General features: G+C 32.3%; 1 pseudogene; it reads left to right on the top strand.

The window, feature by feature from the left end:
* Nucleotides 1-2,824: 2,824 nt before the first annotated feature.
* On the top strand, nt 2,825-15,412 carry LOC129885241 (uncharacterized; annotated as a pseudogene).
* The last annotated feature ends 1,117 nt before the right edge of the window (nt 15,413-16,529 follow it).

The raw sequence follows: 16,529 nt of genomic DNA, 5'->3' as shown, positions 1-16,529 counted from the left end.
AAAATTATTTTTTAAAAAGAACATTTTTTATTATTAGATGTACCTTAAACATTAAGTTGAAGAATCCGACCCGACCCAAACCAAATCAAATTAGGAATATGAGGAATGAATTATAAGCACTGAAACCCTAGAAAATCATGTTGAGTGTTGCGATGGCGCAGAAAAGGAAGAATGATGGAGAATTAACAAATACTAAGAAACAAAAGAAGGGAAAGGTCACTCACTACAACAAAAACAATTTTTAGCGGCAATAAATATGCACATTAACAAAGACTGCTAAAACTTTTATCGGCATTAATTAATTGTCATTAGATTCAATGTTGCTATAGACTTTATCGACATTTACAAAGAGTGTTAATTGCCTCTAAAAAGATATTTTTAGTGGTAATTAAGCTATTGCCGCTAATTAATTGTCACTAAAAATCATTTTTGGTGTAGTGACTGTTCACTTTCCAGAGGAAATACTTGTCGACATCCTCAGCAGGTTACCTGTGCGGTCTCTTGTTTGATTCAAATGCGTTTCCAAATTTTGGACAACATCGATATCCCATCCTTACTTTATAACGAAGCATCTCAATCATGCCAAGAATGATCTAACATTCCCAAAAGCTTCTTATCAACCAATTGTGCACTAGGGAGGGTATATATTGTAACAACCCCTAAAATATTGTATGTCGATATTTCAATTCTCGATGAAAATAATACATCCTCTGTATTTTGGGCATAACTCTTCATAGGTTGGTCCAAATTAGGTGATTCAAATTTCTGGGTAATCACAACATCCTTACCTACAACTTTCATGAAGAACATAACTTCAAATTCGGAGTATAAGTAGGTCAAATAAATTAATCTTTGCAAGATATAGTGCTGTGACGGAATTGAGTATTGATAGAAGAAAATTCATATCTCACTGTAGGTTGCTCCAAATTGGTTGATTCTTGAACGATATGAAACTAGACTTCCATATCTACAATTCTTATGAAGACACCAAATCCTAATAAGGAATTTATCTTATTCAAACGCAGCTTCGAAAATGAGTATTCTGTTAAAAAGAACTCATCTTACCTACCATGAAAACATCTAGATGCATTTGACATCATGCATGACATAAATTGTCCTCCATTTAACATCATCCATGGCATCAATATATTCCATTAAATTTTCAGATTTTTCTTTATAATTATTTTATTTATTGTTAGGTCTCTCTTTCCCACCTATAAATACCCACCTTATTTCCTCATTTTATTCATCAAGCTTTCTTAAGCATTTCTTCTCTCTATATACTTCTTCTCAAATATAGTTTTAGTTTTAGTAGTATAAAAATACTACTCCGGTTATTCTTATACTCCGGGTAGTACACAAAACGCTCCGGCGAGAAGAAAAGGCTAGGGATCCAAGAGTATTCCAATTCGGAGTAAACCTTCGGATTTAAGGTATGTAAGGCTTTCATAGCATTGGATTGAGTTCGTCCATGCGCCCAATATTTAAATTCATTATAATTGAGTTATAGTTGAGTTTTATCCAAATCTTGAATTCTAGATAAATTAATTCTTCTTCTATTGAGTTGATATATTTATGCATTATTATTATTATTATTATTGTTGTTATTATTATCTCTCATATTATTGGAATTATTGTTCATGGCTACTTTCCCATGAATCTTAATTGATTTGATGTTCATGAATATTTTTACACATGTTTTGAGTAAAGATGTTGGCTTTTTATTATTTTCATTGATAAAAAGAAAGTTATATGAATTAATACTATATATGTATTTTATTGAGTTTTAAAAGAGCAAAAGAGTTGAGTTTGAATGAATTTGAGCAAATGATATTTTGAGCAAGATGTTTTGATGAGATGTAAATGATGTTTTTTTGGAAGTATAATGATTGATGAACATGAAATGAGATGAGTTTGATGATTTAAATTAAAGTCCAATGAGACTAGATGATGAGTTTAATATGAGCACATATTTTGGGAGTAGTATTGAGAACCGAGTTGGGTAAGAGTTTAATTAACTCAAACCCTAGAACTACGTAGCCAGCGTAGGATGGAGGCTATGCCTCTTAAGTCCCAAAAAGAGGACTTTGATGAGTGGATTCAAGATGGTGATGTCCTTTACCCTGGCAAGGTATTGGATGGATGTGGCAACGACATCGCTTCGTTGTATCATCGCTAGCTCATAAGTGATGGTTGTCGGTTAGAGAAACTCCCAACTGAGTAAGCATTGTTTATTACTATTATTTTTATATTTTAAACTTGCATTACATATTGATGTTGAGATAATGTTGAGTTTTGAGCTGAGTTTTCTCGAGAGGAGTTTATTGATATCTGTCCTTACCTTCCTGCCATTTTACATACTCGTACATTCCATGTACTGACGTCATTCGACCTGCATCATTTTATGATGCAGATACAGGTGTTAGAGATCCTCAACAGGCGCATCGTTGAAGATCATTTCTTTTCAGCTATTTGGTGAGTCCTTCTTGTATTCGAAGGAACTCCTTATCCTTTTATTATTGTTGAGTGTGATGTTTCTTTTGAGGTAGCCATGGACATGTCATTGGCACCATCTAAGAGTATTAGAGGCTTCATAGACAGAGTTTGATAATGTAATCGGAGTAGTTCTCCTTAGAAACTACTTCTTCTAAGAATTATCTATTTTTCCTTTGATTATGACAAGCCCACATTAGTATTATTAAGTCTTCTGCTGATGAACAAATGAGTAATGAGACCAAGTGGTTCTCTCGGAAGCCAGAGATGGTTTCTGAGTGCCGGCCACGCCTAGGGTACCCTCTCGGGGCGTGACATATATGGAATATATTGTTGTCCTTTATCGCTAGTTCAATGGGTTGAGGATGTACAAAAGCTTAAACTTGATTGCCCCTCAATCCTTAAACCAACGCGTTGCGTGATCCATTGTTGTTACAACGGCTTAGCTATTATCGAGGTTTGTTATAGACTTATAGTGATCGCGTCTTATTTTTGCTGTGGAACTCCTCCATAAGAGAATCAATACTACTTCCTAGTACTCTAGGATGTCCCAGGACGGAGGTTCTCATTTTGGTTTTGGTTATGACTCAAGTAGTGGTGGGTATAAGATCCTTCAAATGCACCAGAGTGCAGTTGGTTCCAAATATATTAATAAAATTGTCGCGTTGAAAGGTGGCTCCTGGAGAAGCATGGATGAACATCCTCTTGGCAAACGCCGTTGTATTTATGCCATGGATTATTTTCCATTTATACATGCATGCGGCATTTCATTGGATCGCATTTTCAAGAAATTCTTTTGTGGTGGTTTCGTTTAGTATTTCAAACGAAGTGTACGGAGAGATAATATTAAGCTTGAAGGAATGCTTTCTAAAAGAGTATGGTGTCAAGGGATCTTGGATGCCATTGTACATACATCCCCAAAAATACAGATACCAAATACAAAATACAAATGGGGTTTGCATCAACTTTTGAAGATACATTTTGCTTTTATATTTTCAAGTTTGTAATTGTAATTATAAGTAACGGTACCTTTAGCTTATGTATGTTGCTATGATTCAATTAATGGGAGTTGCAACATAGTAATATCCCCCTATGTTGTTTACAACTCTTTACTATAAAATTACATTGAATAAAATTAGATAACCGAAAGTGAAAGAAATACATGTATATTACATATTTCTATGGTATATTTCATCTACAATTGAAGTAATTTGATCAAACATCATGGTTTATTCACCTTCTTGAGTGATGAACAAGTTGTCGTACCTAAAATTTGATCATTTATGTATCGACTAGGAGCAGACGATCTTCGAATACCCTTTGGTAAGCAATGCTCCACACCTTGATCACCATGAAAATCACCTTCTTTTCTTCCATTGATTTTAGGTTTAAATCTTGTTGAAGCTTCATAAGGCTTAGTGGCAAGAATAGTAGTAGGAGAGAAGAAGATGAGAAGATAAATAAATAAATAATAACTAGTACTATGGAAAGTAATTTAGGACTTGGCATTTTTTGAGAAGTAGTACTTGTTTTTTAAGGAAATGTAATAATGTTTCTTTTAGATGTGAAAAAAATGAGGAGAAATGGCACTATATATAGAAGTTATAATTATAATATTTGTTTGACCAATTAATTTTTGAAGATTGTTGAAACTTACTTTTTGGCAAGTGAGGAAGCTCGTGTACTAGTACTTCACTGCTAGTTGGCAAATTTAATTTCTCGTAGAAAAGTCAAATTCCTTAATTTGGTAAGTTCACTAAGATGATTCTTTTCAAATTAATAAAAAAACGTATATGATGGAATGGTAAATACATTTTTATTTTTAATCAAATGTTACCGATTCACACCTTGTTGGATATGAAGTCATTTTCAGAGTGTTTTTTTTCTTAAGATATGAAATATTTTAATGCGAATTTAAATTTAATTAAATTTTAATATATAAATATCAGACACAGAATGAGAACAAAAAACTATGAGTAATATTCTTTCAACCTATAGAAATAACTTAGGTAATTAAAACCTTCTTGACAACGCCAACCTTGCACACCACAAAATAAAATAACGAATACTCCCTCTTTTTCGATTAATGTGAGTCAGTATGACTTAGCATGGAGTTTAAAAAGAAAATTAAAATTTGTAATACAAAATAAGTCATGGACATTTGAATTTAACTTATATATACTTACTATGTAAAAAATAAATTGTAGAACAAAACTTGAGGATCTTAATATTTCTAGTTGGTCCCTATTATAACAATTTGTAATCGTTGTTGGTGTATATTTAGTATATAACAAATGTATAATCAGTGTATAATTGATATTCGCTGATTATATATTGATTATAAAGTTATTATATATTGTATAATAGCAAATATTTATTTACAATAGGTATATTAGTTGTTGCCTTTTTCATAAGTGTTGGTGTTTTGATTCACCAATTTATTTCAAACAACCCAGCTAAGTTGAAAAAGTCGTGAATCACAATATTGCAAGTTTGTGCTTCTTAAATTCATGGGATATTAATCACATTTTTTGGATTACGTATTATATTCTATTAATTTTTTTGTGTGTGTTTATTTCTTCACAATTTGAAGCTCTTTCTGAAAATTCTGATTCTGTCTCATATTTTAAAACAGTAAAATACAACCATAATTTATCTATAACAACAAATCATAAATGTATCATTCATTGATTATTCCATCACATATTACACAAGTGAACTCAAAATAGGCTACAAAATAAGACTTCAAAATTAGATTAACATCATCATTTTTAAGAGCAACAACAGCCAAAAATAAAAAAAAAAGGTGTTAAAATAAAAAAGGTATATCGCTCCCCAAGAGAGAATTGTCCCTTTTGGTTTTTAAAAAAATTGAGTGGCTCTTTATGCATTTTGAAGGGAAAAAATGGCCCTTTTGGCTTTGGACTCTGTGTTTAGACTTTGATTAAATCATTTTTTTATTGGTTAAATCGATTTTATTTTAATATTCTTGGATATATCTGAGACTATATAGGTATGTGATGATGGAGTTGTATGCATTCTTGCATTCTTGATTAAAGATTTTGACTTTTATGATCTCTTGAATGAAGTCGAATGTTTTACCAAAAATATAATTTATTGACATTGGGGATAAAAAGTTAAAGACGTACTCCCCACATTCTATATTAGTTGGCAACATTATTAAAAATCTCCATCACGAATTATTTGTTAATTTATAAAATCAAACTAAAAATAATTACGTATTTTTCTCTTAGAATTAGTTATTTTTAAAAATAAATAATATTAATTACATTAAAAAGAGTTGATGATAAATTAACAAAACAATTATTTTTCATTCATAATTTCTTAAACATAGATGAAAAATAGGATAACTAATATGGATCGGATGGGGGCATATGCAAGGCCATGACCATCACAAAAGGAAAAGAATTATTATTCTGTCAAATAAATGTAGTCTACCTCACCAATAATAAGTAGAAATTTGGAAATGTGTTAGATGGTGCCACATGTCATTTAGTAGCTTACCTATTTGCCAACATATCGGCGCCACATGTAATCCTCAACTGTTGCCACGTAGTAAACCTGTCCAAGATTTGCCTAGTAGGATGGAATCCAACTCATGCCCAAGGATATTGGAACATCCCAACTACCATAAAATGAAAAGAATAATAATAAAAGAATCCCCCTTTTGGATAATGAACCACCTATGCAAATCTTGTAGCTCTCAAAAAATATAAAATAAAGCATATCAATGAGAAAATTAGAGAGTGGTGGGGTGGGGGTGGGGTGGGTGGGGTAGCACGACGGAGCTAGGGCGCAAAGGGATTCACGCTAACTCCCATCGTAGCAAGTTATATTGTACATACATGATCAAAATATATTTTATGATTATATATGCAATAGACGTTACGTTGAATTCATTTGTTTATTCAAGTATAAATTTTCTTAATGAAAAAAATTGAATTTCATGAATGGTGTGGATCTTGATCCTAACTAACTAGTTCAAGGGGTGGACCATGTAAGAGTGCAAGTCAAATTCATACACCTTTAGTGTGGAGTAGGGCTGTACAGGGCAAACCGATAAACCTCACCAAACCGACAAACCGAACCAAACCGGAAAAAAAACCCGACTAGTGGTTTGGTTTGACTTGATTTGGTGTTTGAAAAAAAAAACCGACCATTATAGGGTTGGTTTGGTTTTAACTAAAAAAAGTCAAACCGAACCCAAACCGACCCGATTATAGATATACTACTTTTAAATTATGTTATACATAAAAATATTTATTAAAATGTAATTTATAAATGTTTTTTAATTTTTTTTTATAATTTTTGTTTTCTTTCTTACATTTATATTTGGACTTGAGAAGCCCATCTAAATAATATACAAAAAAGCTCATCTTATAAAGTTAAAACTTCAAACAGTGTTCTGCGTCCATCTTATATGTTGATATTTTGTACTAGAACTCTTTTTAAGAAGCACTGCTCTATGCTTTTTATTAGATACTATGAAAAATCCGAAAAACCCCGAAAAACCCGAAAAACCCGAAAAAATCAGAAAAACCCGAAAAAAATTGATATTGAAAAACCCGACTTTTATTGGTTTGGTTTGGTTTATAGATTTAATAACCCGACACAAATGATTTGGTTTGGTTTGTAAAAAATCCGAACCAACCCGGTCTATGTACACCCCTAGTGTGGAGTCCTCTTTCATTCGAATTGGGTTTAATTCAATCCAAAAAGTTATAACTTAAAAGAAGATGATTGTTCAAGATCATATAAGTCAAAATCAATTCATTCGCCTCCAATGTGAGAGTCGTCTTTATTTATAAAGCCCCAACTAATTTAGATTTGCACTACGTAAGATACATTAAAACAGAAAAAACTTTATGTCATAAATTGAATTTACCAAATTCTAGAGTGGAGTTAGTGTTATTATGAAAAGAATTATTTTTTTCAAAGAAATGTGAAAGATAATATCAAGCACATTTATAGCTTGAACTATAATTAGGAATGTCAAGACTTAAAAACCTAGTTAGACTTATTTTTAATGTTTAATACTGTAAAACTCTCATCACAGGACAATTCATGTAATTTCCTCCCAAAATACATGAAAACTGCTAATTATTTAAGATCTTAAATTTCAAATACTAATGAAGCATTTAAATATTATAAAGTTTAGTCAATTCAAAGCAGACAACATCATCAATTTGTAATAGCGTTACATCTTGACGATTCAGTATATAATTTTGTATACGGTATTGTATACACTTTCTCTATCTATTTGTCATTCCAATTTAACATGCTACGGATTTCTGATGGTAAATTCTAGAATATCATAGATTTATATAGAAATATATCTTACAAAAATACCCTTTTTTCCATTGGATCTGTGTCATATTTTGCTTAGAATTTCATTTATCTTACTGTGTTTGAAATCTCCTCCTTGTGTTTAGATTTGTATGGTTTTTTTCTTAGAATTTCATTTAAATTTGTTGGATCTGTATGATATTTTACTTAGAATTTTATTTATTTTACAGTGTTAGTTTGAGATATCCTCCGTGCTGTTAGATCTGTTAAGGTCTTTGCTTAGAATTTCTTTCTTAAATGGACCCATAATGGGATCCAAAAAGATCATCGTCATAATGGGTACTGCTTGTGGGAAATCAAAACTCTCTATCGACCTCACCACTAGTTTCTTTCCTTGATTCAGAAATTATTAAATCCCAAGTTTACAGTGTCCTCGACATCACTACCAACAAAATCTCAATGCCATGGACCCGTAATGTATGATCTTTTTGAATCACTTTGCAATCAGTCTTGTAGCATTAAACTGGAAAAAGAAGAATCTGTGTGTGATAAACATCTTTTATTTTGTTTTACTGAAAAAGAAAATATCTTTTATTTTGTTTGTTGCGTTTTATATTAGTTCCCATTCTTACATTTTGATATAGAACTGCCTTACTTTTTTGCAATTACACTTACATTTTGATATAGAACTACATTACCATTTTGCAATGACAGTTTGATCTTCTATGAGTTCAATTCAAGAGTTTATTTATAGTTCTTAGTTCATACCTCATCTGTTACTAACCTTATTATTACATGAAAATACATGTATCATCAGATCCTCTCATGGAATCATCCACACACACATACTTGGCCTTCTCAGGGACCCAATTCATTCATATTTGTGTCGGAACGTGACATTCGATTCAAGAATGTGTCGAAACGTGACACCCAATTCAAAAATGTGTCGGAACGTGACATCCAATCCAAACATACCACATTCACAATTACATTCAGTATTCACGGCATTTATATCACCAATAATAGGTTCATCACAAAAATAGGTCAGCAAGTGCTCATTTATATAAGAACTAACTTGTTACCCTTATCTGTACACGTTTAGGCATATCATAAGTAACTCAATTATACATTTAAGACAATTTCGAGAACAATCAACGTCCACACTATCAAACCTTACAGGTCTAACCTCAAAATTTACTAGTTTTACTTTTCTGTATGAGATTCTATACCCGATATAACTTAACCAGCTGCACACAATAACATTACAATCAATAACTTCTCAATTCACTGCAACACCTTTCTACCCTAGTCACATTCGAATTTGACTCTATCACAACCAGATCTCTGCCCGTAACCCATGACCCACAACTTAATATATGAATCCTCATTAACTTTCCTTCTATATTACACAGTAGATATATATTTACTACTCAGAAAAGAGAAGTCTAGCCTACCTGAGCGCCAAGCATTTGCGGAGACATAACACTGCTGAAATCAACAGTTCCAGATGTTCCACGGGTAAGACCAAATTAAATTTCACGAGTTGAAGCCTTCCAAAAGCTAAGATTTCCACCCCTCCTCTTCTTCATTCAAGAGCAGCATTTTTGGAGGGTTTTGCAGAAACCCTCGCCTCTAACTCACACTTGGGAGAAATGGAAAAAATAAGAAATTCGCGACCTAAGTTCCCACGACCTTCCGCTCTGGCGGCCATATTCCCGCTCTCGCAGCGCCGCCGAAGCGGAACCATCTTGCTCTAGAGGGATAGTGGGACTCAGTCAAGCCAGATTCTTGTGATTTCTTTTTAATTGAAATTAACGACAGTTCAGGTCGTTACAAAAGTGGTCCGAACAGTTTGGTATGTAATTATTATTATTTGATTGAATGATATTGATTGTTATACCTCAAAAATTACCAAAATAACCCTAGAGGATAGCGCGCTCGCATAACGTATCATCCCTAACTTTTTTGGCCAATCCAAAATCGAAATATTGATCAGGGAAAAAAATCATGTGGGAAAATGGTCTCGATTGAATTTTAGACCAACCAAATCAAAATATAATTTTTTGGGGCAGAATTTACAATTTCAGAAGAGTGTGCGACAGGTCCACGGGACCTGTCGCGGACCTTCCCCAGCATAGGTCCTTTTATCCTTTCTTCATAAAACTCATTCTTTGAATGCGATTTACCCTTTTCTTCATAAAACGCATTTGTGAAATGTGATTTATGCTTAATTTTTTCGTACGTTTTTCATTTCAGAGAGGGACATTCCGGTCTTTTTCCTACCCCTTTTGTACTTAACACATGACTGATATAGGTTGTTTTTGAACTTATAAGAATTTCTAAACTCATTCCTTAGACCTTTTACGCATTCAAGCAAAAGAAATTAGGGTTAAGGAGAGGAGAAAGGGCTAGCATAAAAAATTACACTATTAAATTATCTAAAAGATATTATATGTACATAACACACTGTAAAAATGGAATTAGATAAGTTCAAATATATGTTTTCCTAAAACAAATTCTTGTTGGTATACGCATTCAATATCGAATATTCACAGACGGCTTGATTAATTCACAAATTGTTCTACATAAGATCTATTAAAGCAAAAAACGCTCTCTATTAGGCAGATTTTTTCCAACCGCAAAGTGCAACTAAATTGAACTTAAAACACCCAAACCTTTTCCTCAATATGTAGAAGTTAATTGGGAAAATTATGAGAGTAAGCAAACATATATTAGTTAATTAGTTAACATAATTATAGTTTAGCTAATTTATAATTCGCCATTAATATTTAGTGTTAATTACAGTTCGAGTTTGTATAATTCGCACACTTGTATAATTCGAAATATATATATATATATATAGTATAATGTAATTTTGTATAATATAATTTGTATAACTGCTTAAAATTCAGATATTTGTGTTTGTATAAATTCGTTATTTTGAGTTTATACAAAAATAACTCAATTATACAAACATATCTGCCAAATATACAAATAAAGTAGCTTAAACTATAGCTACAACCCATAAATATGCAAATTAAACTATAGCTACAACTCATAAATATACAAATTATATATAAAAAATCTAATTAAATTTATTATAGTGGCTATTTGCGAAATTTACCTAAGTTAATTTCTTGTGCCACTTCTTGGACCCTGGGTGGTAAACATTAATTGTTTGCCAATTTCTGTTGGACCAATTATTCAAAACTCACGAGCTATATAGAATTAGGATTAGGCAGGTTGCTAACAAAAAAAAATATAGAGAGACAAATAAAGAAAACTTATCAATATGTACGGTTCGATCAAATTTACTTATTAATATAATCAAAATATATACAATTTATACACTAATTATATATTATATGTAGCATATACATATTATATTTAAATATACAAGACTTATATATTTGTTGGCTATTTTATCAGTTAGATCACCGAAATTCCCAAAGACATTGGACTGTAATTATATTAGAAACAAAGCCAACACTTCTTTTGCATGCTTCTTGCTCTTCAAATAGTGATAAAGTAATGGTTGGAACTTTAAAAGGGAAATTAAGGATATGCATTATTTACTTTGACTTGAAATATATATTTATAACAAGCTACTATATTTAATATTATTTTTTTCATTTTACAAATATAATAATTAGTAGTATAACACACTATATATCTCCTTTGAGTATTATACATCATATATAGCCAAAGAAATTTAATAAAGTGAAAGAAATACATATATATCATGACTATATATTACATTTTTTTCTATTGTATATATTTCATCTACAATTGATGTAATTTGATCATACATCATGGTTTATTCACTTTCTTGATTGATGAACAAGTTGTTGTACCTAAAGTGTGATCGTTTATATATCGACTAGGAGCAGATGATCTTCGAATACCCTTTGGTAAGCAATCCTTCACACCTTGATCACCATGAAAATCACCTTGTTTTCTTCCATTGATTTTAGGTTTAAATCTTGTTGAAGCTTCATAATGCTTAGTGGCAAGAATAGTAGTAGGAGAGAAGAAGATGAGAAAATAAATAATAATAACTTGTACTATGGAAAGTAATTTAGGACTTGGCATTTTTGAGAAGTAGTATACTTGTGTTTAAGGCAATGTATTGTTTTTTTAGATGTGAAAAAATGAGAAGAGAAATGGCACTATATATAGAAGTTATAATTATGATATTTCTTTGACCAATTAATTTTTGAAGGTTGTTGAAACTTACTTTTTGGCAAATGTAAGTGAGGAAGCTCGTGTACTAGTACTTCATTGCTAGTTGGCAAATTTAATTTCTTTTAGAAAAGTCAAATTCCTTCATTTGATGAATTCACTAAGATGGTTCTTTTTACCCTATGACAGTCGTGATAGAGTAATAAGTACGTCTTCATTTTTAATCCGATGGTTTGGATGCACGTCTTGATAGTATGGAATTGTCTTTAAAGAATGTTTTACCCCTCAAGCTATGAAATTTGTCAATGTTAATATAAATTTAATCGAGTCTCAATATATAAATATCGGACACTAAACAAGAAAAAAAAAACTAAGATTAATATTCTTTCTACCTATATAAATAACTTCGATAATTAAGACCTACTTGACAGAGCCAACATTTTTGCACACACATAAAATAAAAATTAAAAAATTAACTTTATAAAATAAAAGATTTTTGAAACTTGTGATGCAAAACAAGCTATAAGTATTTGAGTTTGATTTTTATATATTGATAATGTAAAAAAAAATGATGGAACAAAACTTGGGGATCTTAATATTTTTAGTCAGATTATAAGTTTGTAATCGTTGTTGGTGTATATTCAATATATTACAAGTATACAATTAATGTATAACACATATCCACTGATTATAAATTAATTATAAAGTAATTATTGTGAAATAGCTAATATTTATTTATAATAAATAAATAAATAATAAGAAAAGGTATGTTAGTTGTTTCCTTTTTCATGTGTTGGTGTTTTTATTCACCAATTTATTTCAAACAAAGCTAAGTTGAAAAAGCTGTGGATCACAATATTTCAAGTTTGTGCTTCTTAAATTCATGGGATATTAATAAATGCCCCTCCATTCTAGTTTGTTGTTTTTACACTTGTTTAATAATTATTTTGAGATTTTGATTAATTTGAATTTGTATTGAGAGAGGTAATTTTGAGAATAAAATACTTTTTAAAAAATTATTTTATATTCAGAATTTTAATCAAAACCTCTAATGAAGAATGAAAAAATATTTAACACTCCGTTCGTGTAGGAGTAAAGTAGAAAACAAGTTGTGTAAATGAGCCCATTGACATAAGAAAAGGGCAAAAAAGGAAAAGAGATCATAAGTGACAAAGATGTAAAATACAAATATCCTCTGGTGTTTAGACTATAGTTAAAACGGTTTTGTTTTAAAATTCTTGGATAGATATGAGACTATCTTATTGAAGGTATGTTATGATGGTGTGATAAGTTAAGGATTTCAACTTTCATGCTCAAAGTCTCGTGAATGAAGTCGTCTTTGATAAAGATATTTCGTCAAAAATAAAATTTCTCAACATTAGACTATGAAAAGATAAAGACGTACTTCCTCTATTCTATATTAATTGTCAACATTATTAAATATATTTATCATCAATTTACAAAATCAAACATAAAAGAATTAGTTTTTTAGAAAAAAATTGCTCTAAAAATTAGTTACGCTGTTTTAAATAATAACAATTACTAGTACGTTGAAAAGAGTTGATGATAAATTAAAAAAAAAAAACTTCTCTCATTATATTTTTTTAAACGACAAGAAAAATGTGATAACTAATATGGATCAGATGAGGTACATGCAAGACCATGGCCATCACAAAAGGGAAAAGAAATTATTATTCTTTCAAATAAATGCAGTCTACCTCACCAATAATAAGTAGAAATTTGGATATGTGTAGATGGTGTCACACGTCATTTAGTAGCTTACCTATTTGCCAACATTATTGGTGCCACGTGTAATCCTTAGCTGTTGCCACATAGTAAACCTGTCCAAGATTTGCCTAGTATGATAGAATCCAAGTCATGCCCAAGTATATTGGAAGATCCCAAGTTCCCAACTACCATAAAATTAAAGAAAAATCTTCCTTTTTAGATAACTAACCACCTATGCAAATCTTATAGCTAGAAAAACAAAGTTTCTTCTGGATAATTGGCACATCAAACCATAAAACAAAATATATCAAAGAGAAAATTAGAGTGGGGGTGGGGGGGGGGGAAGCATCAGTGGAGCTAAGGGTTCAAAGGGTTCACGTTCATTGATCCCATTGCAACAAATTATATTGTACATATACGATCAAAATATATTTTAGGACTATATATAAATAACATACGCTTATTTGTTTATTCGTGTATAAATTTTTTTAATGAATAAATTTGACTTCGCGAATGGTGTGAATCTTGACCTAACTAAACCTCAAAAGCTAGTTCAAGAAACGGACCATGAAAGAGAGTAAGTCGACATCCACCTTCAGTGTGGGAGTTTGTTTTCATCCGAACTGGATGTGTGCATGCCTGGTTGGAGCGTGGACAGTATGTTCCGGGAGGGGGGGGGGGGGGTAACATCGGATCGAAGGCCTGATTCTGATAGATGGATCTTAGGTTTAAAAATTATTGGGCCTAATTTTACTTCTCAACCAGAAAGTTGCTTAATTGCTTTCATTTCTCAACACATGAGACATTTTATTGTTGGGCCTAATTAATGAATGCTATAAGATGTCTATTATATACTCCTCCTAACAATTGTACCTTTTAATAAGAGATTTCATGAGTGTTTCTGACGTTTACACAGATGTCAAAGATTCGAAGATCAAATATCTCAAATAATCCTAAGTTGGTGCTTAGGCAACCATTTAGGGAGCCAGTGAACGACTATGACTAACCATTGTGGTGTTAAATAACCGTTCATATAACTGAATCTTTAATGAGAGATTTCATGGATGTAATGAATCTGAAAGTCATTTTTGGTAATTTTCGTAAAATGACCGTTTAACCTCTTCCGGTAGTTTTCCCGAACCATATTTGATTGATATCGGATGTCGGTTTCGTGTTTTTCTTGAAAAGTTGTGATTTTTGATAAACTTTGAGTTTTAGAGGTTTAAATGACTCAAAAGTGGTATTTCAGAAAAGTTGAGATTTTTGGTAAACTTTGAGTTTTAGAGGTTTAAATGACTCAAAAGTGGTATTTGAGGTCATTTGAAGTTTCGGGTCTCGAAACGGAATTCCATCGATTCCATCAGCTCCGGAATGTTGAAATTGGTCTAGAAGAGTTAACGGAATCAGATTTGGGTTTATATCGTAGATTTGAGGGGTTGAATTAGAAATCTTTGAGTTTTGGCATAGGGTTGAGTTTGGTCAACATTCAAAAATCGGATGCTCAAAATTGATTTCTAGTCCGGACATGCTCCAGTAAAATAACCATAATTTTCTACTCCAAACTCCAAATGATGCAAACTTGGCGGCATTCTTCAGGGGTACTGAATCTGAGGATGCTTATGATTTCCTTGTTGATTGGCATGAGCTGCTTCATAAGATGGATATAGTAGAGCGATTTGGTGTTGAGTTTGTGACATACTAGTTTTAGGGAGACGCCAAGATGTGGTGGCGGTCTCATGTTGAGTGCCGACCAGCAGAGGCACCACCTATGACTTAGGCAACTTTTTCTGACTATTTCATGGACAAGTATATTCCCCGGACCTTGAGGTAAAGGAGGAGAGATGAGTTCCTGAATATAAAGCAAGGGAGGATGTCTGTTCTCGCCTATGAGGCCAAGTTTCGTGCCTTAGCCAGATATGCTACTCAGTTTTTCTTCAGTCCAGAAGAGAGGGTTCGCCAATTTGTGAAGGGATTGAGGTCAGATTTACGGATTCCATCTTTACATGTGGTTGCTTCAGAAAATCTTTTCAGGAAGTGATTGATTTTGTGATAGATGTAGAGGGGGTGAAGCCAGATAACTTCGCTAAAAAGACAACATTCAAGAAGTTTCGTAAGGGAAGTGAACTTAGTGGTACTTACTCCAAAGGACAGAGTTCTGGAGATTATTCGACCCGTCCTATTCAGTCTACATTGTAGGTTTCAAATGGAGGTCCGTTAAAGACTAGTCAATCCTTTTTCTAATTTTGGGAGTTATCTTTAGTCTTCTTTGTCTTTACAAAGACCTACTCTTGACCCTAAGACTCGTTAGGATGTGGTGAACCTGGACACATCAGAAAATATTGTCCAAGGCAAAGTCAGGCTTGGCATGATCAGGGTTATAGAGCAACAGTTAGAGGTGGAGGCAACGGCTATGGTAGGGGTTGTTATTATGGAGGACTGGTGGCCAAGGTCGTAGTGGTCGCTAGTTCGGTCGGGGTGATGGGCAGGTTGGAACTACTAGAGCACAGCCCGGTAAGGAAAATGGTCAGACACGCGATAGAGCCCATTATTATGCTTTTCCTGAGAGGTCAGAGGCAGAGGCATCCGATGCTGTTATCACAGATACTCTTCTAGTCTGCAATAGCTTGGCTTTCGTATTGGTTGATCCTGAATCCATATTTTCTAATGTATCTTCTGCATTTGCTGATGGACTCGATTTACATTGTGACTTACTTAACTTGCCTATTCGTGTTTCTACTCCTATTGGTGAGTCTGTGCTAGTTGAGAAAGTGTATAAGGCTTGCCTTGTGACTTTTGTGGGGAGCAGAACTTATGTAAAT

Source organism: Solanum dulcamara, chromosome 1, assembly GCF_947179165.1.
Source record: "Solanum dulcamara chromosome 1, daSolDulc1.2, whole genome shotgun sequence".
Lineage (NCBI taxonomy): Eukaryota > Viridiplantae > Streptophyta > Magnoliopsida > Solanales > Solanaceae > Solanum > Solanum dulcamara.
The sequence above is the reverse complement of the archived record's forward strand: the minus strand, read 5'-3'. Positions and strand labels throughout refer to the sequence as shown.